Source organism: Lissotriton vulgaris, chromosome 5 (genome assembly GCF_964263255.1).
Source record: "Lissotriton vulgaris chromosome 5, aLisVul1.2, whole genome shotgun sequence".
NCBI lineage: Eukaryota > Metazoa > Chordata > Amphibia > Caudata > Salamandridae > Lissotriton > Lissotriton vulgaris.
The window spans coordinates 889,405,695-889,430,492 of record NC_141693.1 but is presented as its reverse complement, the minus strand read 5'-3'; the positions used below and the strand labels follow the sequence as shown (position 1 = coordinate 889,430,492).

The 24,798-nt window shown below is 46.6% G+C and overlaps 1 protein-coding gene across 7 annotated transcripts in view; it reads left to right on the top strand.

Moving 5' to 3' along the window:
- The first annotated feature begins 353 nt into the window (after positions 1–353).
- The window catches only part of PLCE1 (phospholipase C epsilon 1), a 1,649,974-nt gene continuing 1,625,529 nt past the window's right edge, over positions 354–24,798 (top strand). For all 7 annotated transcript variants that reach the window (XM_086922473.1, XM_086922472.1, XM_086922474.1 and 4 more), the window contains exon 1: positions 354–604. The gene's annotated coding sequence lies outside the window, so the exon portion shown is untranslated. The remainder of the gene's footprint in view (positions 605–24,798) is intronic.

The window sequence follows — 24,798 nt, the reverse complement described above, 5'->3', positions numbered from 1 at the left end:
CTTGGGCGTAAAAACAGCGACGGCACCAAATTGTTTTGAGTTTTACCTGCATTGTTTACGATTTCATGATTTGAAAAGCAGAAGCTAACGATGCAAAGTATAAAAAAGTTAATATTTCGCAGCAGCTCCCCCTCCTTACACTTGGTTAAGCGGCGGTGGGGGCGTAGAGGGTCGCAGGGGGTGCATACAGGTTTCTCGACATACTCCAGGCGCACAGCATCGAGACGAACTAGAGCACTGGCTGGTCGTAGCCTGAGGCGGGGTTTATTTGGGAAAGGGAGGAGGAGGTGTTGCTGACCCGCTCCTGTCTGGGGTTGCTATTGGCAATGGTCCCGGTTTCCCGCGATTCCTCTACAGCAGCAGCAGCCACCGCGCTGGACCAACACACACCCGGCCAGCTAACCTCAACTCAGTGTGGACACGCGCGCCCAGCCCGGTCCCGAGCGCGCGCACATCGCTGAACCGTGAGTCCTCCCGGGAGAAGAGCGTGGGGCAGCGCGACACGTGACCCAGACCCTGCGCTCGCGCTGCAGAGCGGCTGCTGGGGCTGCTTGGGCTGCTTGCTGCTTCCTGACCGGCAACCGAAGAGCCAGCGCGTGGAAAGGTAACGACAATAACACTCTTCAGTCCCTTATAACCAACTGTCCGACAAATGCGTGCTACTTGTAGTCCCTTCCGCCGCCCCTACACACACACAAAAGGCTTGAATGGAACGGCCCCACTTGCTCCTGTTATCTGGTGACTGGTTCGCTCCATTTAACCTGCTGGAGGGCTCGGCGGCAGAGAAGACACTACTGCGGGACACTTGTAGAGTGTTCCCTGTAAGATGCGTGCGGGGAGGCGGAGAACTGTGTCAATGATGAGACCCTCCTATATAACGAGATCCGTCCCTGCACCTGACAGGAACCCCGGCCTGTCACGCAGCGCCTCCGAGGTGATGTGAGGCGCCCCAGCGCCCTGCGGGGGAGGGCGGCGGTGTCATCACTTGCCCCTCTCCCCACCCCCTCGGCCTGGCCAGCCGGCAGTAGCGGTCGGCAGTAGGTGTTTCTATAGGGCGGTGACGTGGGCAGGAGGAGGGGCAGGGTGGGGGGAAATAATGTATGGATTACGGAGTTGTACAGGTAAGTAAACATTTAAATACATAAAACGAATTTCGTTGCGCACACTGCATCACCAAATGTGATGCAGTGCGCGCAACGAAATTCGTTTTATGTATTTAAATGTTTACTTACCTGTACAACTCCGTAATCCATACATTATTTCCCCCCACCCTGCCCCTCCTCCTGCCCACGTCACCGCCCTATAGAAACACCTACTGCCTACCGCTACTGCCAGCCGGTGATAGCATACACGGACCTGTGACACAAATTCCCATTTTATTTTGAGTTTAACGTCGTGATGATGCAGAAAGTGAAACTTAATGAAGGGGAAGTAAGGTCACCCAGAGAATAATGCATATACCTTTAGTCAATGAAAAATTACTTTATGGGAACTATCAGATAGGCCCACGAGGACAGACAACCATGAAAATACACAGACACTAATTTGAACGTCCCGCAGTTGTGCCATTTCATAATAACGCTGTTATGGGCTTATGTTTTGAAGTCACTAGCACGCAACAATTCATTTTGCGTCCACCTTTTTTCTTCAAAATAATGACACTTGTTTGTTCTGTACTCTAAACGCAATATACAGCAGTTTACAAATATTTAGGAGCGAAAGACATGCCACTTGGATTGGCCGCAAAGTAACGTTTACTTTTTAACACTGCATCATTTATATTTTTAAAAAATCCCAGTACTTACTTTACTATACGAATCTTAGTTTTTTTTATAAATACTTATTGTTGTGTTTTTGCTGTATGTTATTTGGCACTGTTCGTCAACAGATCACCAAATTAAATTTCCAGTTACAAGGGAGGTTAATCTTTGAACATTCATTCTGTCCAGTGACTCGTGTAGGCAATCCTGTTATTACATACAGACTCACAAATTGGCTTCGCAAACCTGGTATCTGACTTTGGGGCACCCACAGACAAAAGATCAGAGAATTGAAATTACAGTGAGTCTTGAAAGGTTACTCTAAGCAGGTCGCAGACCTATATTTTCAACACATACACACTTCATCCACCAGCTTGTTGAGCCAGTGACTCCAAGATTTATATTTCAGCTTGGAATCTTAGCGCTGCAGTTAGGCTTATTTATATTTTTTAGGTTTGAAGTGGCCCAAGGAAATACATTGTAGTTTCCCTAGAAGGGCCCCATCAGTGGCCAGACTGAGTGAGTCAGTAGTGAGAACTGCTTTAACTCGGGGGAAAATAAAATGAGTCAGAAATCTAAGATTTTGCAGTGAAAACAGAGCTCTTCTGTCCCGGTTGGTGGGGTGTTATCTACAGTGTGTCCATATGGTACTGGGCCAATAATGGGTTAGAATGTACTTTTTTTGTAAAAATGTGTGATGTTTTAAAAAAATATATATATTTTTAAGTTGAAATGGAAATTTTTACTTGCTAAAATAACAGACGCCTATCTGTCATTTGTTTCCATGAAGGTTTTACATCTTGAAAGATTACCAAAATAAGTAACTTAAAAAGTTTTGAGGTTGCTCCATTGCATTGCATCGTTTGTTTACATGTTGTGAATAAAAGCATGTAAGAAAGAACATTTTTAGAACATTCTCATTTCTACACCCCCGAATTCCCATGAAATAAAATGCTTTCTGTGAATTTGAAATGCAGTGACGAAGATAGTTTGGTTTAAAAGTAACAAACCTTAGCTTAGTTTTGAAATGTATTGAGCAAAGTTAGCACATGGACCTTAGTTGAGAGTTGGTGGCAAAGTCCGTAATTGTATGCAGTAGTTTTTTGCTTCTGGTTTCTACTTTGTGCTCTATACTGGGGGCCTCACGATATTTATTTATGGGCACTTTCCCCCGCATCCTCTGCAGGTAATTCTGGAGGCAAAACAATGTGGTAACTATTATCTAGCTCAAAAATTGTCACAGAGACGCTTTACGACCCTTATTCGCATTTCCATGCCACAAAACCTGTAACTAGTTGCAATAACCTAATGCCAGTCACAAATCGTTTTACAGTGGGCGCTTTTTTGCACACAAAGCTACAGCGTCATTCGTATTGAGGCAGTGAATTGTTGTTTTTTGTTATGAAACTATGGGGCATGATCCGTATAACGTGACCTGACTTTAATAACAAGGTAATTTTTTAGCAGTGGAAAAGTGTGCTGCCAGATTGGCTGCATACCAATGCAACATACATAAGGGTCATGCTGATTTGCAAACGTTATGTAGTTTTTTTTTAAGCTTGTCAATTTTTCCAAGATGTTTCCACATGTTTTTTACAACATTTTCTTATACCCACAGAAAAAGGTTTACAAACCTTGGCAGTACACATCTTGTAACATTGGCAAATGCTGCAAGCAAATGTCTTCCACACAATGTAGTTGATTGATCAGTCACTCTTTCTGTGGTGCCATTGCCATTAAATCTAAAGGATAGCTCTTGGATTACATCACCTACATTTTGATCCGGAAGACAGACAATTTAGATTTAACCATCTATTTTGAAAACTTGAGGCTTGCTCATAAACAATGATTACTAACGAACACACACCTCATTCTTCCAAAACTAGCAGAAGCTTGAGTAATCTGGGACCGTACATTATCAAATAAAAATGATACACAATTAAGCCAACTTCAATCTGGGTTATTCTGTTATTGTTCTCCAGCTATAAATAGTGAAATAACTAACTCCAGAAATGAGTGCCGCAGAGGGTGCAGATTTTAAATGCGGTATTGATGCTCCTTGTTTCCTGCTCAGGGGGAGAAAGGAGACAATTTTCATCTTTTCCTATATGTGTTTCTGATTTTGCACCTAGGAAAAATAACAATTTGCAAAAATACAGTTCTCTGTCTTCATGTATTTTACATGTGTGCACTATACGGAATATGTCAAGTGCGTTTAGTATGATATATCATTAGGCATCCATTGTTTGAATCTGTTTGAGTATTCCAATTTACAACGCAGAAGTAATGCATGCAACAAATAGAGCAGCATGTTGGTAAGGGCATAATGTCATTTGTAAACTAGTAGGTGCGTCCATGGATGAAACGTACCAGTGAGATAACTGGACGAAATTGTTGACAATTGTAACAGGTTCATTTTGCAAAAAGAAATAAGTAAACTGTACCATCAAATTCAAAACCGGGAAAAAACATGCAACTGCGCACCCCACCCGATTTCCCCCATTCTGTGTAGGAAATAGAAGTGCACATGACCGTAAGGATCCCGTAGTAGTTTCTGCAGGAGTGCCAGGAACCGAAGACAGGCCCAACCCCTCCCTCCTGCACCTGTTGTGTCTATCAAACCCTAGACCACAACGGTGATATGGAGGGAAAGGAGGGAACAAAACAAGGATAGGCAGGGAAAAACAAGATTCCACGGACTGGTACCCTCAAGGTGGAAGAAGTAGCTGGAAAGAATGTCGAAAGTTAATAAACACAATTACTAAATAAACACAATAAAGATATAATGTTTGTATATTCACCTCAATAGCTATATGCAGTGCAGTAACCAACAAGAATTTTAAGTATATTTCTCTCTCCTCACCAAAACAAGAACTGTTCCTTGCCTGGATGGAAGGAAATAAGTTAATTCTATACTTTTCATTAAGTGTGGGACAATATATTCTAGATTCCAAAAATCTCTTACTATGTAAGGTGAGGCTAAAAACTGTGAATAGACCTTGTTCTAAATAACGGGTTTCAGGATTCTGATATCTGTAGGACAATATCACCAGCATAAACAAATAGGTAGGCAAGTCAAAGATATAATGGTAAACAGAGGCGCTAATAAGCGCTTTACCCGGTCTTCAGGTTTGGAGCTCTGTGACGACTGCCAGTCTAGAAATGCCCTGGAGGTCAAAGGAACGTAAAAATAGGGGTAAGACGGTAAGGGACTCCTCCAAACGGACCCCCCTATACACCATTCCTCCTTGACACCCCACCAGCTCCCAGCGAGTCCGGCCAACCAACGGAACACGGGTCCGGTCAGTGGGCGGAACTGCGAGACTCGAGCAGAGGTACCAGAAGAAATGGTGCGGGGAAAGCCGGTAAGGGGCAAACAGAAGAATAGAGATTTTCCCGGTCCGTTGAGGAATACAGACGGAGAGAGGGTTTCGTGCTCTAGGAATAGAGCATAGAGGTCCCCAACAGCGGATACAGGAAACCAAAAGATCCAGGATATGTAATAACAGACTCACAGGTCCTAACGTCAGGATACACAGGAGTGCAAAAGACGGGCGGCTCAGCGGAAGTGACGCGACGGCAATGTCCCGAAACACTAGAGCGCGAAGCGTCAGGTCTTGGGGAAGTCAGGCTTTTGGCTCTGCTTGACCTCCCTCGCACATGCGCAGTACAGGGCGGCCATCTTTGTTGGACGGCGTACACAGGCAGGCGAGCTGGCAGGCGTGACATAACCCCACCAGAATTTGCACACAATGGAGGCCAATGGACACGTGCGCTTGGAAGATGTTCGTTTGCCCAACCGTGTTAGAGGGTGGATAGGCGTAATGACAAACGTGTTGCCTGTGGTTCCTTATGAGGAGTCAACACTGCTGTTTACCTCGTGTGGAGAGTTGGATTGAACTTTAATAAAATGGTGCCCTAGTAAACAGCAATAGGGTATTTCCTTAAGCCAAGATTGTCCTCCCTATGTTGGGCATCGCTTTTCAACTGTCCTCAAACAAACATTAGGCGGCCAGTGGTGGAGGTACAGGGAACTTCCATCTGCAAGTGATAAGGCGTATGGCCTCAAGAAATCCTAAGTGTAGGGAGCAGTAGATAGCTCTGTGTTTCTTGTGCCAGTAGACTCCAGAGACATATTTCCCATTTTTGTAGATCTGGACTTCCCGTGCACTGGGATAAACAGGATATTATACTGAGCCAGTAGCTATATAAGTTTTAGCAGGCCCATAGCATATGGAGTAGGTCTGCATCCAACAGAATACAGCGAGGGCAAGCGGCATCTGCTCTATTGTAATAACGATTTATGTTCGCAGGGGTGAGAGGCCATGTGTATAACATAGAGTTGAATGAGCATAAAGTAGGCATTAAGTGGCACGTCTTGGACTTTCCAACAAGGAGGCCCATTCCTTATCAGTACAGGGGCGTGTTAGATCAGTTTTCCAGCGCTGTTGTAAGGTTGTGAGCTGCAGGGCAGATTGGGTGTGTAGCAAGTCAGCAAAGCAGTGTATGAGGCATCTTTCCATACCCATCACAAGATGTCGGAAGTTCATTGGTCATATATCCTCACCTATACTGTAAGAAGGTAATCCGTGAAATATAGAATAGGATTTGATCAATGAGTGGCCATCCTCCCCCATCAATGTCTTGTACGGGGCTAGGACACCGTCCCTATACAGATCACCTAGTGTGCATAGGATAGCGGCCTCCCACAAAACCAACTCTGCATTTCGAGTAAATCTGCCACTTCTGGGCATATTGAGTAGGGCCAACGCTAGTACATAAGGGATTGTGAGCCTGGTAAGGTGTAGACCTCTACGATAGCAACAATGGGCCACTTATATTAGCAAAGAGTTAGGTAGTCGTGTTTGGGTGCAAGGATTGAACAGATGAAGGGTAGCAGGGCAAATCCCAGGTGGGCAGGGTTGTTCCTGTGACCGACAGGTGCAAACTCACCAGCTCCCTGGTGCCTCATTGGAGTTGAGGGGCAAGACAATACTTCTCGAAGTGCAGCACAGCAAGTCCGCACTGATCTGTGGGTGTACAAAGCTGCGCTTGGGCCACTCTACACCTGGACTTGTGCCAAATTAATTCCCACACCTGCTTATTAAAGGAGCAAAAAAACGAAGCTGTGATGTAAAGAGGGAGATTGATGAAATATTACAAAAGGCTGCGCGAAACCGCAATTTTGAGGTGTGACAACCGTCCCTTAGCAGATAATGGTGACGTGCACCAAAAGGGCATTAGGAGTAGTAAGGATGTGACAGCACGGGTAACCTTTCCCTCATAGAGGTACTCTTGGGAATGGTATATGCCAAGGTAGCGAAAGGTGTGGGGCTGCCAGGCCATCTATGTGCCATTAAGAACAAAATGAGGATTAGGGACGTCAGATAGGAAGGGGAATAGACAGGTTATCTCCCAGTTGACCCTCAACCCAGAGAGGGATACACAATTGTCAAGAGTTAAGGCTACTGCAGCAGGAGTGTCATGCGTGTCTCTGAGGTAGAGCAGTAGGTCATCAGCATATAATGATAGTATGTGTGTACCTTCTTCCAAAGGTATGCCCCCAGGGTTCTCCTCGATTTCGCAGTGTAATTGCTAGAGGCTCAGTTGCCGGGGAAAAAAGTAAGGGGGAGAGTGGAGAGTCCTTCCGAGTGCCTCTATGTACAGCTATTGGTTCTGAGATGAGGGATACTGTCTTTACTCTAATCGTTGGTTGGGTATACGATAATGTCACTAATCGGAGAAAGGGATGGCCAATGCCATTGCGCAGCAACATGTTAAAGAGATAATCCCATTCCATTGATTCAAAGGCCTTTTCTAGGTCTAAGACCATGCACCTGGCATGAGACTGAGACTGTTGCGAGTAGGTCATAACTCCCTAGAAAATTTCTGAGGTTGAGGGAAGCATTACGGGTGTGAACGAACCCATTCTGATCTAAGTGGACCAAAGCCGGGACAAAGGGTGCTAGGCGGTCCGCGAAGACTTTGGTTAAAATCTTATCATTAACATTGAGCAGGGCTAGTGGTCTGTAAGAGCCCAGTAAGGTGGGATCCCTGTTTGGTTTAGGAAGAGAGAGGAGTCTCGCCTCTCGTTGGGAGGCAGAACGACTGCCTATGGAGAGGGCTTCCTCAAACCTTGTTAGCAGACTGGGGCAAGAAGGGGTGCATATGCTTTGTAAAACTCAGTGGGCAGCCTGTCGGGGCCTGGGGACTTGCCTGTGGCTAGCACTCTGATTGCATCCTGAATTTCGAGTAACTTGATAGGGCTGTTGAGTTCGGCACACTGTCTGGGGTAATGCAGGTTAACAACAGCATGGAGAGGAAGTGTAAAGCATACGTGCCACCCGACTCTCATGGTCTAAAACCTTACGCTCGGTTTTAGAGATGTTCCTATTGAGTAAACGCTGTACGGACTACTTTGTCCCTAGGCATTGTCACCTTGAATGCATCCCATTCGATTAATTTGTTTGTGGCCATCAGCATTGTGCTCAAAATACTCAGCAATGGTCGAACCAAGTGAGGCTCAGAAAAGGGGGAAGTGTCTTCCAGTGTTGTGTGGTGTACACACTAGGTAGGAACATCTGGAGGGTCTACATCCCATGCAAGCTGTAGTGTCTGAGGGTTACGACCGGAGTGTGTGCAACCCAGCTTGTCCATATGCAAGATAGAATGGAACAAGGAGGAGATTCCAACTAGCCTGTCTATGTGGACATGCAGGTTGTGTGGAGAGAAGGAAATAAGAATATCATTAGGCATCCTTAATTGACACGTGAGAGTAGTGAAGTGGCCAAGGACATGCAATCCAAATTAGGTCACCATCCACAGAGGTTTAAACTTTGGGTACTCCCAAACCTATAGAATTGCACTTCACACAGTTGTCTCAGCATTTAACTTACAGCAAAATGGATGGATCTGGGGTAAGTTTTGCTTGAAATCAGAAATCTTGGATCTAGAGTTGGTCTATACATGTTTAACCACAAAAAATAGAAATTTAAATGCCAAAATTAAATTACCAATTTTCTGTATTACCAGGCACATGTAAAATAATTAATGGACACGCTGTATACAGATAAGGTTACGATACATCCTGCACACATAGGGGGGGGGGGGGTCAGGAAAGTATGCACTAGTCATTATTGTACAAGAATCCCAGGTATGGCATAGCCGCTCTCTTATACTCGGTGAAGCAGGAATCAACAATGTCTCGCCCTCTGACATTTTCAGCACTTTTTACCTTACTTTAGATCACACTCTCACTACTGTGTATCAGCACATTCCTTCACCAACCTTTTCCTTAAAAACGTCTTTTGTTGGTAGCAGGCGTTGGATGTGCTGATCACTGGACTGGGGACTGCTCAAACCGTTCTGCCACACTAGAGCCTGCGAGGTTTGGTTTACAGTCTGCAGCTCAGTGGAGCAAAAGGCTTTTCAGTCCCATCAGCGATCACAGGAACACAGCTTACCGGTTCATCTGTCACAAGATACTGCTAAAACTTTGTGCTTTGGGGATGGTGAGGCGGGGCCAGTTTAAAGATGGGTGCTTAGGGAATGCAGTATACTTGACAAACCTATATCCATCTCAGTCACCAAACTACATCACTCTTACCAGTATCTCTCATCTTCCACATCCAGACGTCCTACACATATACTTACACAACAAACTGGGACACTGTTTAGCATTCCCATTCAGACTCATTTAACAGTGTTCCTCTAATTCCAAACATTATATGTTAAATAGTTTAAATATCTTTAGTAAATCCTCAATGTGCAATTTTTTTAGTTGTGTAGTTGTTTTTTGTTTAGAATTCAAATCTTTTTGTAAACCTTTTGATTGTGGTGGGTGTGTGTGTACAGCTATTTAAAAACGGGGAATCTAAGAAAATATTGAGTTGGTATCAACACTGGCAATAACAGTTCAAAACCTCAAAAGAAGTAAAATTAATAATTAGAAGTATCTATTATTTTGGCAATAACAGTTCAAAACCTCAAAAGAAGTAAAATTAATAATTAGAAGTATCTATTATTTTAGTGTAGTACCTGCAGCTGTTTGTCTTGCAGAAAACGTCCAATGTTGTATTCCCATGTAAAAACCTTTTTTGGGACCCTCTATTAATTAACTTTGCTCCTCCGCCCTAAGCAAAGTGTGGCAACTGTGGCAGGCTGAATATTGAATTTTGAAGTTTGTACCTATGTTTTCCTCAAGTTTGATGCAACTTCTTCATGATTTGGGCTAAAAGTTGTTAACAATGCTACAGTGAATTTACGTTTGCATGTTTTGTCTACCTTAACTAAAAAAAGTTTGAATGCTGCATTTGTTGTGTGTTTAGTTTTACTGTTTCTAACTATATACTGGGCTTAACCTATTCGCTGCTACGCCTAGGGGAACGCTGGTGGTAGGAAATTTGTGCCGGCGCGATTGGTCCTTCAACTTTCCCACACAGGCATGTGAGGAAAACGTGACCTTTTAGCTAAATTTGAGGTTTGCAGAAGATTCTGGGTAAGAAAATGCTGGGGGATCCATGCATCAGCCCACAAACACACTGCCAGCCAAGCTCCAGTCCCCACACACACAGCCAGCCAAACTCCAGTCACCACACACACTGCCAGCGAAGCTCCGGTCCACACGCACACTGCCAGCCAAGCTCCAATCCCCACACACACAGCCAGCCAAGCTCCAGTCCCCACACACACTGCCAGCCAAGCTCCAGCCCACACACACTGTTAGTCAAGTGCCAGTCCCCACACACACAGCAAGCCAAGCTCCAGTCCCCACACACACCGCCAGCCATGCACCAGCCCACAAACACACTGCCAGCCAAGCTCCAGTCCCCACACACACAGCCAGCCAAACTCCAGTCACCACACACACTGCCAGCCAAGCTCCGGTCCACACGCACACTGCCAGCCAAGCTCCAGTCCCCACACACACAGCCAGCCAAGCTCCAGTCCCCACACACACTGCCAGCCAAGCTCCAGCCCACACACACTGTTAGCCAAGTGCCAGTCCCCACACACACTGCCAGCCAAGCTCCAGCCCACACACACTGCCAGCCAAGTGCCAGTTTATGCACACACCGCCAGCCAAGCGCCAGCCCATGCACACCGCCATCCAAGCGCCAGTCCAAGGACATTGGTAGTCCAGTCTACAAACACTGCCTCAAAGAGGTAGTCTACACACACCGCCAGCCAAGCGCAAGATTAGGGGCTGTTGCCCATATCAGCCCCCCCCAGGAAGGGGCAGAAAGACGGTGCCCATTTTTTGTGATGTGGAGTCGGGGCATCAGCATTCAGCCCCCACCTCTGCACAAAGAAAAAATATTCCCTGGCGCCTAGTGGGATTTTTGCCTCACCGGGGGGCAGATCAGGGGTCATTGCCCTGATATGCCCCCAAAGGTGGGGGGCAGAAAGACTGTGTCCATTTCTTTTGGGAGGTGGGGGCATGTCCATACTGTGCATCCCCCATATTTACACTAAGGGAAAAAGGTTCCTGGTGCCTACTGGGCTTTCTAACCCGGGGGGGGGGGGGGGGGGGCAGATCAAGGGCTATTGACCTGACATGCCCTCCAAGGGGGGAGCAGAAAGACTGTGCCCATTGTTTTGCGGGGGTGGGAGGCAATGGCATGGCCATTCTATGCAACTCCTACACTAAAGAAAAATAATGTAATCCCTGGTGCCTAGTAGGCTTTCTTCTTGGGGGGAAGGGGGGCAGCTTGGGGCTAGGGGAGGTAGAGAGACTTTGGTCCCATTTATGTGGAGTGGGGGTACTGCCATGCCTTTTGTAGGCAGCCCCCCCCTCTTTTATTAAAAGAAAAAAAATCCTGTAAAACAAAAAGGCTGTCCCATTTGTGTTTGGGGGGGTGGGGGGGGGTGGAGGCGATTGGCATGCCCATTTTGGGCAGCCTCCACTCCTAAAAATCCCTGAGGACTAGCGGGGTGCAGAGCGGGGAGTAGTGCAACCTTCTGCCCACACTTTAGTTGCAATTTATTTTTGTGGCGGCACGGGCTTGCCCATTGGGGGCAGTCCCCACCCCTCTATTATTATCAACAACAAAAACAAGCATTAGAAATGCAATAGGTCTCGCAGCATTAGAGTTAGTGCTTTTAGAATTGTTTATGGTTTTTTTTGTAAATCTTTAGCATGAGGTTGAGGGTGAGTGAGGGTGAGGGGTTGAGGGTGAGTGAGGGTGAGGCTGAGGTGGTGAGGGTGAGTGAGGGTGAGTGAGGGGTTGAGGGTGAGGGGTTGAGGGTGAGTGAGGGTGAGGGGTTGAGGGTGGGTGAGGGGTTGAGGGTGAGTGAGGGTGTGGGTGAGTGAGGGTGAGTGAGGGTGAGTGAGGGTGAGTGAGGGTGAGGGTGAGTGAGTGTGAGTGTGAGTGAGGGTGAGTGGGGGTGAGTGTGGGTGAGTGTGGGTGAGGGTGAGGGGTTGAGGGTGAGTGAGGGTGAGGGGTTGAGGGTGAGTGAGGGTGAGGGGTTGAGGGTGAGTGAGGGTGAGTTAGGGTGAGGGGTTGAGGGTGGGTGAGGGTGAGTGAGGGTGAGGGGTTGATGGTGGGTGAGGGTGAGTGAGGATGAGTGAGAGTGAGGGTGAGTGAGGGTGAGTGAGGGTGAGGGTGAGGGTGAGTGATGGTGAGGGTGAGTGAGGGTGAGGGTGAGTGAGGGTGAGGGTGAGTGAGGGTGAGTGGTTGAGGGTGAGTGAGGGTGAGGGTGAGTGAGGGTGAGGGTGAGTGCGGGTGAGTGAGGGTGAGGTGTTGAGGGTGAGTGAGGGTGAGTGAGGGTGAGGGGTTGAGGGTGAGTGAGGGTGAGTGGTTGAGGGTGAGTGAGGGTGAGGCCGAGGTGTTGAGGGTGAGGGTGAGTGAGGGTGAGTGAGGGGTTGAGGGTGAGGGGTTGAGGGTGAGTGAGGGTGAGGGGTTGAGGGTGGGTGAGGGGTTGAGGGTGAGTGAGGGTGAGGGGTTGAGGGTGAGTGAGGGTGAGGGTGAGTGAGGGTGAGGGTGAGTGAGGGTGAGGGTGAGTGAGGGTGAGTGAGGGTGAGTGAGGGTGGGTGAGGGTGAGGGTGAGTGTGGGTGAGGGTGAGGGGTTGAGGGTGAGTGAGGGTGAGGGGTTGAGGGTGAGTGAGGGTGAGGGGTTGAGGGTGAGTGAGGGTGAGTTAGAGTGAGGGGTTGAGGGTGGGTGAGGGTGAGTGAGGGTGAGGGGTTGAGGGTGGGTGAGGGTGAGTGAGGATGAGTGAGAGTGAGGGTGTTGTGTAGACTAAAGTTGACCTTGTGTCTCCAACGCTGGACACAGTTTTTACAGATGGGCGTTTCTTACAGCGGTAATTTTTTTAACTAAAATGCACATTTCTGCCGAGTGCCCGCAAAGTCCAGATGTCCTTCGTATGCCCTTGAGGGGATTAACGTCCTCCTGCCAGAATACACTTCCTCTGGTGGGTTTCCATGGTTACCCTCATTACCTGCCTGCTGAAGAGGAGCCCTTGGTTCCAATTGAGCTTTTTAACTCCATATCAGGGGTGGGCGGTTCCTTTCACCACAACCTTGATGCCGCGAGGAGAGCAAGGCAAAAAAAATAAAATAACAACCCTTGCTCACAGCCAAGCAAGCAGATGTCGCAAACACAGTCTGTATTCTGTCAACAGCCATTAACGCTTCGAAAGCCACCCGGGCCTGGCTGCAATCAGTGGGCCCAGGGCGGCCTGCGCCACTGCAATGAAGAGAGGATGTGTGTATTATTGTTCAAAATTATCCCCACGGCGCGGCCGCCTGGGAGCTCGAAGCACAGATTGCTGGTGGCGGAGCACGAGCCTGTCCTGTACACAGTCACAGCTTTCACCAGGATGACGTCTATGTGGCCAGAGAATAACAGGAAGTGACCAAATCGTGCATGTGCTGGTGGGACCAGCCACAAACACAGCCATTATCAGCGTTCTCCAACATTCCTGGCTGTCTGCGGGTCTCGGCCTGATACTAGACCAATCCAAAATGGCGTGCGCCTGTATCCCAATTTCAACACAGTAGCGGGCGCACTGAATTTGTGAGCGGCCTATATCCTGTGCCAACGCGACTGTCACTGATCAAGGTAAACTTGGCTCTCATGCACTGTGACTCTTAAGGAAACTGAGCTCAGAGCTCATGTCACTTTGATACACGCTGAGAGCACGAACAAAGAGGGAAGACATGTAAAGAGACACACGGCAGGCAGGCAGGGGAGGAGAGTAGGAGGAGGAGGGGGGAGGAGAGTAGGGGAGGCACGGCCTAGCGGCAGGCAGGCAGGGGAGGAGAGGAGGAGGGGGGAGGAGAGTAGGGGAGGCACGGCCTAGCGGCCGTGCAATCAAGTAGTGAGGGGGCGGAGCTGGGGGAGGCTGCGAGAGAGAGTAGGCAAGGCTAGCGGCAGGCAGGCAGGGGAGGAGAGGAGGAGGGGGGAGGAGAGTAGGGGAGGCACGGCCTAGCGGCCGTGCAATCAAGTAGTGAGGGGGCGGAGCTGGGGGAGGCTGTGAGAGAGAGTAGGCGGCTGGGGGCATGTGCACGCGCATTTAAGCTCAATGCGCATGCGCATTGAGCTTAAATTTCTCGTGCACTGCAAGGAATCGCCACGATTCCTTGCAGTGTGGATAAAGAGCGGATAAGTGCCTATACTCTCGCCTTGCTCGATGCGCATGCGCATCGACAGGCGAGACCTAAAAATCCATGGTGTCTTGTGGCAGATCGGGGGTAATGCTCATGCCGTGCAAAACATGAGTGCGGCGTCCAAGAAGCGTGCTCCGTACTGATACACGAGCAGATACTTGTGCTTCTTAAAATACAGATTTGGGCTGCTGCCCTGCATCCAGCATCTCCCGCACTGGTTAAAAAAGAAAGCAGGTTTGTCATGCCGGCTATGCGGTCATATAGAAGAAGACATGATTCACTTACTATGCTCTTGCGAGAAATTGCTGGATGAGAGGAAACTCCTTTTAAAACAACACTTTATTCGGCTTGGGATACGTACACGAAGGAGCGCAGTACTAACCTGTTTTGCATCTCAGGACCCTCAATTGAGCTGCGGCCTGGTAAAATTTTTAAAGGCTGTGGGGGACAAAATGCCAGGGCCAGAATCTTGAATTGACTTGGTTCCTACTTGTCTTGTAACACAAATTATACTTAATTTCAAATACTGAGAGATAACTGAATGGCTGATATGATTTTATAATTACTAAGAACAGAACATAAATGCTCATACAATGATGGTTTTAAACATAGGTGATTTTATATTGTGTTTTAATTTTTCATGTTTTGTATTGCATTGCATTGGTTTTAATTAACTGTGCAAATAAAATTACTATTACTATTACTATTACTATTGTAACGCACAGAGACAGAGAATGAATGCTCTTGTGCTTACACCATCCAAAATATGAGTGTGGCGTCTGTGAATCGGGTGTAGTGCTCTACACGAGCTGAGAGAAAGCAGAAACAAGACTGTGCAGGAAGGAACACTGAAAAAAAGAATAAGGCCACTCGTAATAGGAGCAGTCCCCTGGGAGTGTCCAGAACACCAAAAGTGGGACTAATTAAGCATAGCCATCTAACAAAAGCAGGCATTTACGAACTGCACTAATAGGAGCCAATAGCAAAGATGGGAGGTGCTTCTAGCCCATATCTAGATACAGCATGCCTCACAGAGCAGCGACCATCAAAAAGTAGACCCCACTGCTGTAAACAGCAGATGAATTTTCTGGTTGTGTGCAGAAGGCGGTACGGTTCGTTCCCAGCACACGATCACAGTGGCTGAGGACGGAACCGTTCCATCCTCAGTATGGAACCGGTTAACCTATCTAATCAACGTTTAACATATAAATTTACAGGTTTAAGTGAAACATTCACCCAGTGTTTAGATAGTTTTCAGTGGAAATTATCTTCCTTAATCTTTGCTAAAAGTAGGACTTTACTATTATGCTTATTGGCATTGTTTAGACTTTACTTGGGGTCAACAAGTTGGCAAGCAGTTTTCTCTGTGGTTTGTCAACATTCCAGTGCCACCATGTTTGCAGCACATTGAACTATAATGCAATTAGCTCCTAGTTGGTAAACCTTCGGAAGACTCTGCAAGATTGTTACACATACTGCACAAATAAAACGTTAAAAAAATACATAATGCAATATTCGTTCAATATTGCTAAATTCATGAACACGGAATTTACTATATCACAATTGATGCTGTGTTCTCACATCCGTGATTCAGTTTACATTTATCTTTAAATGTTAAAATGTACAGTGTAATAGATTGTAGCTGTTAGGTTTTTGCGCTCTGGATTTCAATTAATAGAAAGCTGTAGGTTTGTAAGAGAACCACACAAGGAACTATCATCATCAGAAATATTTATTCAGTTATATTGTCCCGTCCTCCCAAGGCAGATTGTGACCGCCTGGACCTCGTCCTGAACGGCCGCTCCCCCCTCACGCTCCCTGACTCGAGCTAACTGCAGCGACCAAAGCCCTCAGCTGAAACTCATTTGGAAGCGTGACTCCTCGGCATTAATCACCTCGAGAGTGGTATTGTAGCGTTAGGAACTGCGCGCTAAGCATTTTGATAGCATTGAGCTTGCAGCCAGTTGTAACTGTGCAGTATTGTGAGCGCTCTGTGACCGCAGATTGATTATTGTATTAGCGCTAATCTGGCTGTGCTTGCTGGGATAATTAGATCAGCTTCGTATTTTGGCTCCACCACCATCTTGTGTGTTTGTTGTCCTTTCCCCTGACACGCCTCCCCGAGACCGCCTCCCAGCTGCCCCTCCCACGCTCCGCCCCCCCCCACCATCCATTTATGGCCAAATGCCCCCACGCGCAGCGTCCACGCGCTACGGACACGCCGAAGGTGCGCCAAAGGTAAGCCCGTCTACGCCCGTCCGCGCCTGCACCGCGCCCAGCGCCAGACCCCCTGTCCCTCACGCTGCCCAGCCCCCCCGCGTTACCTACGATGCCGCCACCCTCCTATCCCTTAACCCCGGTCGCGCCCCCAACTGCGTCCAAGCCGCTCCTGGACGCACCCATGGACCGTTCTCCTGCTTCTCCTGCAAATTTAGCGGCACCGACAACATCTCCGCTACGACCACACCACAGACTCCCGACCCCAACCACCTACAATGCATCCTTCTCAACACCCGCTCGGTCCACAGGCACGCCATTGACCTTTGGAACCTACTAGACACCATCTCTCCAGACGTCGCCTTCCTAACGGAAACATGGATGAACGCTTCCTCCGCCCCTGACATCGCCATCGCTATCCCTGATGACTATAAGATCACACGCAAGGACCGCACCGACCATACAGGAGGAGGAATCGCTATCGTCCATAAGAAATCAATCCGCATCTCAACCAGCTCTGACGCCAACCTCGCTAACTCCGAACACCTTCACTTCCAGATCCACATCGACCCCAAGACCACACTCAGAGGCACCCTCCTCTACAGACCACCAGGACCACGCGCAAAATTCAGCGAAGACATCACGGACTTCATCACCCCACACGCGCTCCCCTCCAAAGACTACATCTTTCTGGGAGACCTCAACTTCCACCTTGAAAAGATCAACGACCGCAACACCGCCACCCTCTTGGACAACCTCGCCAACCTCGGACTTAAACAACTGGTCACTTCCCCCACCCACATCGCAGGTCACACTCTCGACCCCATCTTCACCTCCAGCAACCATGTCTCCTTCAGCCACACTACGGATCTCCTCTGGACTGACCACAGCTGCGTTCACTTCACCTACAACAAGCCGAAACCCATCATCCACCTCCAACCAACTCTACAAAGAAACTGGAACAAAATCACCACGGAGCAGATCTCCACATCGCTCCTTCAAACCTCCCCAGCTCTCTCTTCTAACGCCAACGAAGCCGCCTCCAACCTCACCCTTTGGTTATCCAAAACCGCCGACACCTTAGCACCACTGAAAAAACGTCAACACAAACTTGGCATCAAGAAGGCCTCATGGTTCAACGATGACCTCAAGAAGTCCAAGAAACTGTGCCGCTCCCTTGAGAAGGCCTGGAAAAAAGACCCATCCGCCAGCAACAAGAACGCCTTCAAAAGCGCCATCCGTACTCACCACCAACTGATCCGAAAAGCCAAGAAAACAGCATTCAAGGATCGACTTGACAACAACGCCCACAACAGCAAGGAACTTTTCAACATCGTCAAGGAATTTTCCAACCCCTCGGCCAACTCCAACGACATCACCCCCTCTCAAACCCTCTGTGATTCCCTAGCCTCTTTTTTCCACAACAAGATTGCAGACATCCACAACAGCTTTGACAACCAACCCGGAAGCCAACCCACCCTACCATCAGCTGACCACCTTCCCCCCGTTAACACCCTTAACGCCTGGAACCCAATCTCCACTGAGGACACCATCCGCCTGATGAATTCCATCCACTCTGGATCCCCCACAGACCCATGCCCTCACCACATCTTCAACAAAGCAGACTCCATCATAGCTCCACACCTCCGAGACGTCATCAACTGCTCCTTCAACTCCGCCACCTTCCCAGAAGACTGGAAACAGGCTGAACTCACCGCCCTTCTGAAAAAACCAACAGCAGACCCCACCGAACTCAAAAACTACCGCCCCATCTCGCTTCTTCCATTCCCGGCCAAAGTCATCGAGAAAGCTTTCAACAACCAGCTTGCCGCCTTCCTCGAAGCCAACAAATCACTCGACCCCTCACAATCTGGCTTCCGAGCCAAACACAGCACTGAGACCGCCCTCATCGCAGCAACAGACGACATTCGAACTCTACTGGACAATGGAGACACAGTCGCCCTCATCCTCCTCGACCTCTCTGCAGCCTTCGACACAGTCTGCCACAACACCCTTTTACAACGCCTCAGAAACATCGGAATCCAAGAAAAGGCACTGGAATGGATCACCTCGTTCCTCACCGGAAGAACGCAGAGAGTCCGCCTCCCACCATTCAAGTCCGAGGCCTCTGAAATCATCTGCGGCGTACCACAAGGATCCTCACTCAGTCCCACCCTCTTCAACGTATACATGAGCCCCCTCGCGGCCATCGCCCGCCAACACAACCTCAACATCATCTCTTACGCGGATGACACTCAACTGATCCTATCTCTCACCAAGGACCCCAGCACCGCAAAAACTAACCTACACGAAGGAATGAAAGAAGTCGCCGAATGGATGAAACAAAGCCGTCTGAAACTGAATTCAGACAAAACAGAAGTCCTCATCTTAGGTAAATCCCCCTCTGCATGGGACGACTCCTGGTGGCCGGAAGCCCTCGGAAATGCACCCACCCCGACAGACCACGCACGGAACCTTGGCGTCATCCTGGACTCTTCACTCTCAATGAACAGACAAGTCAGCGCCGTATCCTCCTCCTGCTTTAACATTCTTCGCATGCTCAGAAAAACATTTCGCTGGATCCCCTCCGAAACAAGGAAAACAGTCACCCACGCTCTAGTCACGAGCCGACTGGACTACGGAAACACCCTTTACGCAGGTACCACCGCTAAACTCCAGAAGAAACTACAACGAATCCAAAACGCCTCAGCCAGGCTCATATTAGACATCCCACGCAACGAACACATCTCTGGTCACCTTAAAGACCTCCACTGGCTACCCGTCAATAAGAGAATCACTTTCCGACTGCTTACCCACGCACACAAATCACTCTACGACATCGGACCAGATTGCCTCAACTCTCGACTGTCCTTCTACACCCCCTCCCGCCAACTTCGCTCTTCCAGCCAAGCCTACGCCACTGTACCTCGCATCAACAAGACCACCATGGGAGGCAGATCCTTCTCATACCTGGCTGCCAAAACATGGAACTCACTCCCCGCTTACCTTCGCCTCACCCAGAATCACCTAGCGTTCAGAAAGCAGCTTAAAACGTGGATATTTGACAAATAATCCTCCTCCCCTCCCTAAGCGCCTTGAAACCCTCTGGGTATGTAGTGCGCTATATAAATGTTATGACTTGACTTGACTTGACAATCTTTGTACACTAGGCTTAAAAATGGCGATTTAAATGGCATTATCACTAGGAACGTAACCTCATTTTTGAACAATGTTCCGAAGTCGAACTGCAGAGGAGATATATTTGTAGACCATTGAACAAGTAAATTCGTCCTGTAAAAGCTGAAGGTGATACAATGCAGCCTGACATTTCCTTATATTTAACATTTTTAAAAGTGGGATTAAAAAGGCACACCTAGGGTTAATATAAAGTTTGCAGAAGAACATAAAGTGCAACGTGCTCTGCCTTGTTTGCGAATCACATGGGCATACATCCAGGCTAGCGCCAGAAAATGCAGTTCTTGGGTATGAGACCAATAAGTGTGAGATTCCGAACCTAAACCTTATAAGATAATATAATTTAGAATTACTAAAATAAAAAGATAGGTAAGGTTCGGTGACTGGGGAACAGGCTAAAAGCCAATGTTCAGTGACTTTTTTCCCCCTTGTCCTGCTTATCTCTTTTCGAATATGAAAGCGCCAAAACATCTTTCTTCAGCTTTACCCTTGAAGTTTTAAGAATGTTTCCTGGATTGTGAAAGCAATCTAATAATCCCAAATTTCTCAATTGTGCTCTAATATAAGCAATCCATGGGATTTTGTTTACCCATTCTAGCTTTAGACAGTCTGTGATAACAGCACGATTCAGGACTAACTCTTCTTTTGCCCAGATATTATACCACAAGAGAAGAGGCGCTAATTGGGTGTGAAAGAATAGGGGAATCACGCCTAGTTCACTGTGACACATAGTGTTGGAAGTACTTGTAGGAACAGTCAGCAAGCGTTTCAAAAACATATTTTCAGCTTTCTGTAGGCCTAAGATATTACAAGTGCCCCAGACTCCAGCACCATATAAAGTAGAGGCACACGTGCGTGCCTCATATATTTCAAGAATTGCTTTTATTGGGCGCGAGCCTAGTTTTTTTACGAATCTAAAAATAGTCTCCAGATTTTTGTTGAAACCCCTAATCTTGGAGTCCATTAACTGGTGCCATACACCTTTTGAATCAAAAAGGATTCCTAAATAGAGGAAGGTGGACACATAAAACAATTTCTCACTGCCAATAAAACAAATTTTCACAAGTGTAGGTTGCTTGCTCACCACCATAACATCGGATTTAGCCACAGAGCTCTTGAGGCCAAGGCCATTCATAAAATTATTGAAACTCGCTAAAAGTTGTTGCAATCCCACCCGGTTCGAGACATTAAAACACAGTTGTCTGCATATAATAAGGCCAGTAGTGGCCTTTGGCCCTTCTGATTAGCATCCACTCGCCCATTTGTAATAGCAGGGAACCAATCCCTTCCTAGTTGGATAGACTCCTATTTCAAAATATTGTATATTGTTTCCTATAATGACAATTTGAAATCAAATTAAGATAAAATTGCTTACAGGTGACTTCACACGCCCTTGTCTACATAGCATAGAACTCTTAGCGAGTGATGGCTGCACAACTTGCTTCGTAGGGAAAAAACATGTAGTGTTCTTTTAATTACGTTTTTTAAAATACACATTTTTTGATAAATGTTTTAATACTTTTTTTAATGAATTGGTAGTCAATCTTCTGACCACACTAAAATATTTAATACAGAATGAACGATAATTGTTTCAATTTAAGAGGCCACTGTAGACATATGGCTTCTTGGTTATGCAATAGAAGGTAGAGGTGAAGTTGCCACATGGGAGCACTGTAGTTGATAATTGGTGATGCTTTAATCCTTTAGGCTTTGCTCACTGGGTATATACAGCAGCCACCATAATGAGGTCTATGTTGCCTACTGGTCAGAGTGCTAACACCGGTTAATGCCCTGTGTAGAAGATGTTATATGTTGTTAATTGCCAATTCCCATATGGCCTTGAATCAAACGTGAGGATAGGATACATAATGGGAAGGGCAAATAATAGCTGAAGACCTGCCAGAATGTGGGCAGTAATGCTAATAGCACCATTTTCCTAATCTCGCCCAACTGAGACCTGTTAATTTACATCTCTACTTAACACTTTCCTCGAACATAAGATATAGTCAAACCGAAGTAGTCAGTGGCAGCATTGTAAAGAGACTATTTGGCTGAGGTAATCTCAGCATTCTATACAGGATGGTAATTTTGTTAATTTGCACTAGTGAATTCATCGAGAGTTTCATGGAACTAAGTCTGGTTTTGAAGCATGACTTCAGGTTATATTATCGCTGTCCGTCCCAAAATATTGATTGGCTTTCATCTCTTTTAATCTGCTATCATTTAACTATCAACTTCTCTGCATACCAAGTAAGCATCACCTGGGTCTTCTCAAATGTATTTTCAATTTATTTATATGTATATGCTCTACTTAAGTATTGGAATTGATGGTTTGACCTAGTAGAGTAACAAGAGCAGGAAACCGGCTCCCACCCTGGCGGCCCGCCGGGGAAACTCCCGGTCCCTTTTAGGCCAAGAGAACAGAAATGATCAGCATGGTATAACATAGTATAAAGCATCGGTATGTTTCTACCCTAATTTATGAGGATTTGAAAACATTCGCGTTCATTAAATTTTAAGGTTGCACAGATTAAATAAGAGTGGTGCCAGAACACACAAAAAACGAGTTGACACTTTTAGAGCAGATGAAAGTAGTGAAACGTTTGGAGCAGCTCTATAGTATCGCACCTGCTGTGTTGTATGCTCTTTAACCGCGAGGAAACCAGAATGATCCCTATTTTGTATCTTGACTTTAGAATAGAGGGACGACGTTTGTGGGGTTCTTGTTATCTCCTTTGTTATTATCATTATCTTGTATTTGTCACGGGTGCAAAGCTTTATAGCGCAGTTGGTCTAGTCTGGAGACGTGCACGCCTGAATGAGAGGTGCTCTCCCTTGCAGGAAAGCACACGTGCCAACAGTAATATCTGGAGATGTGCTTAAGTTGTGCCTCGGCTTGGCTCATGGAACAGTGTATTTTGTACCTCTGAGAGTTTCTGTAATGTCGTACTTGTCAATATTTTGACTTTTAAAGCAGGACGACTTCCAAAATATTTGCCCATGAAAGCTTTAAACTAATTTCCAGAATAATTATTTGTGTCCATGTGTGTTAATTGTAATGGTAGGTAAATTCATACATTTTGTTGTTAATGCGGCGCTTCGAAACGCAAACGCTGTTTGCCTTTTTCTACTGTAGTAACCCTGAATCAAATCTACTTCGCAGTTTTGCCACAATTAAAGTTTCAGTTTTACCATACTGAAAGAGTCTTTTGTTTGCAATGTTTGGTTTTTGTCATCGACTTGTGGTCCTTGCTGATTATAAACAATTGTTTGAAACGTTGCGGTTTGCTCATAAACAAACTATGTTCCTTTGGGTATTTAGGCGGGGCTGCCTTGCTAACGTTTAACACGTTGTGTCATTTTCCTTACAAAATAAATGTGGCATGCTACCGTTGTCTAAGGTGAAACGTAGTTGTTTCTACTTACTACTCTTTTTGCCTCTTGACTGTTGACCTTTGGTAGAAGAGCCTCCACACCACTGGAGTCAAGCTAGCCGGGATGATGAGAGGTGTTACCTCGAAACCGGTCCGGTCCTCGGATGCTTGATTCCGGTCTGGGAAAGATATGGCTGTGTAGTTCGGACTGGACTGTTCCCATGGGGCACAGGGTCAGAGCTGATTTGCATAAAGCCATTATCTCACCCAGGGTGGTGTGGAGTGCAAAAAACGATGGATTTAGGCCCAGATCCTTGTACTGGGGTGAATGTAAGACATTGATCTACATTCTGTCCATCAAATTGTTTTTTGTAATTTTCTCCCTGAGTGTACTGGGGTAGCCCAGACGTGGGTCCCAGAGCCTCCACACCACTGGAGTCAAGCTAGCCGGGCTGATGAGAGGTGTTACCTCGAAACCGGTCCGGTCCTCGGATGCTTGATTCCGGTCTGGGAAAGATATGGCTGTGTAGTTCGGACTGGACTGTTCCCATGGGGCACAGGGTCAGAGCTGATTTGCATACAGCCATTATCTAACCCAGGGTGGTGTGGAGTGCAAAAAATGATGGTTTTAGGCCCAGATCCTTGTACTGGGGTGAATGTAAGACATTGATCTACATTCTGTCCATCAAATTGTTTTTTGTAATTTTCTCTTTGGTAGAATGGACACTTCTTAGAATTCTGTGCTGATGATGAACGGCGAGTGGAAGGAGCAATAGGTACTCCAAGAAAAACTGAACTGTGGAAAGGACACTAAAATTAAGGCACAGTTTTTTACATTTTTTTTAATTTAAAAAGATTCTATTGCATAAAACATGAGGGTCATATTTATTCACTTATTTCTTTTTGGTTAAATTGATCTGAACTTGAAATGTATAGTAAGACCTTCAAAGTAAGAATAGCATGGCTCTCTGGCTGACACCTACTGATGTATTATTACATGTCGGCGCATCACATAACAAGAATTTAGAAAAATAAGTGCCGATCCCCAAGATTGACATGTCTCCCATAGGCAACCACTGGCTCAAAGTAAGCACTGGGTTCATCCATCTTTAGGCTCTTAAGTATAACTGTAGTCGATTTGTATTTTCCTCCAGAAGGTTCTTTGAAGTGTGAATTATGGAGGGACCTAGAGCAAGCTACTAGGGATATTACATTCTTTTTTCCTAAAGATGACTTAATCGTGTATGGTGATCTTATTGCCAGATGTACTGCTACATAATAAGTGGGATCACAAGAAATCTTTTAATTTGTGGGCTGGCAGATCCATTATGCTGTATTTTAAAAGTACCCTGTAAACTGACAGACTGAAATTGGTTATTATCCATGGTTCTTGAAGTCTCAGCATATCGAAAGGTAAAATAAAAAGATGTCACCCCTTTAACTATTCAAGTCTGTGGTGCTTCAATCATTGTTTATTATACTTTTTCTTAAAAGCAAATAGTTTGATGGGTGCCTTTATTACTTCTTGAAACAAAGATCTTGTAGTGATACTAATCCTCAGGTTTTGTGGGGTTACCTGGCTAGAAGGACAGTATGAGGTGAAAGGCAAACCTGTTCTGCAACCTTTTGTCTGTTCTTGTT